Source organism: Sinocyclocheilus anshuiensis, unplaced genomic scaffold (assembly GCF_001515605.1).
Source record: "Sinocyclocheilus anshuiensis isolate Anshui unplaced genomic scaffold, SAMN03320099.WGS_v1.1 scaffold67, whole genome shotgun sequence".
Lineage (NCBI taxonomy): Eukaryota > Metazoa > Chordata > Actinopteri > Cypriniformes > Cyprinidae > Sinocyclocheilus > Sinocyclocheilus anshuiensis.
This window is the reverse complement of record NW_015552546.1, coordinates 1,628,390-1,629,982: the sequence shown is the minus strand read 5'-3', so window position 1 is coordinate 1,629,982 and position 1,593 is coordinate 1,628,390. Positions and strand designations below refer to the sequence as shown.

General features: G+C 32.5%; 1 pseudogene; it reads right to left on the bottom strand.

The window, feature by feature from the left end:
* Positions 1-1,593, bottom strand: part of LOC107664215 (cytochrome P450 2C31-like) — a 6,885-nt pseudogene extending 5,292 nt beyond the window's left edge.

Genomic DNA, 1,593 nt, shown 5'->3' with positions numbered 1-1,593 from the left:
ATTTATGCATTTAGCAGACGCTTTTATCCAAAGCGACTTACAGTGCATTCAGGCTATACATTTTTTACCAGTATGTGAATTATTAATTATTAATTATATATATATATATATACACACACACACACACATTATATATATATATATATATATATATATAAAGAATCAATCTTGAATTAATTTCAAAGTAGAAATGCTGGCATTTTCATAACTAATAACAGGCAAATGAGTAACACTTCACATTAGTTAACTACATTAACATTAACTATTGTTAACTATAGTTAACATGAACTAACAACGAAAAAAATCAACATTTACTACAATCAAAATTGTATCTGTTAATAATATGGACCTGAGATAACATGAACTAACACTAAACAGTTGCATTTGTATTAATTAACATTAACAAGAGTAATAAATACTGTAACAAATGTATTGTTCATGGTTAGTTAATGTTAACCAATGCATTAACTAATGCGACCTTATGTAAAGAGTTACCCATAAATTTGCGAGACGTGTTGTGTCTCACATCTGAAGAATCAGTGAGTTTCTGACTAATAGTCCTGAACTTTCAAACGCTGCCTGCAGAACTAGGACATTTAATATGAAACATGTCAGAGAGAAAATACTGCTAATTATCAAACAGGTCCCATCGAGCAACTCGGATCTGATAAATCAATTCACACAAGACAATATATTACACTCTTGACCTTGCAAACGCACGAATGTTGTCAGTTATTAATTTTTATGACATACTTCTGTGGCACCTGATGTGTATGAAGTGGTGACGGCCTACTTTCCTACAGATGTTTAGTGCATTATTGTTTTATTAGCAGATTTTAGAGAAAAACTTCCTTCAAATCTCCTTCAGCTCCATCTGACAGCTTCTTAACTGAATAAAGCCGGATAATCAAGTACAAGCAGGATGGCTGTTGGGCCAGAAAAACAACTTAATGTTATTAAATCAATGTTAATGTTAATGTGGGCTAATTACAATCGCTCCTCCACTTGCCTTCATGCTTGATCCCATTTAAGGCTTATGGAATTGTGGTAACATTTCATTCTTGTGCTAAAACACACTTCATTAATTTTAATAAGTGTGTGGAGATAATTGGCTGTTCTTAATGCCACAAGAAACCGCAGCAGATCAGACTCAAACGAGTTCGAGTTCACACACAAACACGATAAATGACATACCAACTTAACTTTCTACTCAATGCATAATGTGTTTAAATACACACATACATTCATGGCCTAACCCTTACAAACTAATACTGCATAATCTGCAGTGCACATCGTACAGAGCAAACTGTCACACTCATTGTCCAAAAAAGGTCCAACTTGCATGAATTCTGCTTTTTTTTTTTTTTTTTACTGGAAATAACCCCAACCCTAAATATGTAGGTGACAAATAAGGATATCAGAGATGATAAAACGGAAAAATAGTTAAGAAAAAAAACATATCAAGTTCTTAGAAACGTAATCTGTGCCAGTTTTACAGTATATTTACAAAAAAAATGACTGTAACCAAGTAAAAAGCAGTGAATACATGCAAATGAGCATAAGTAAATGTTTTCACCTTTTGTAATGGTTGTG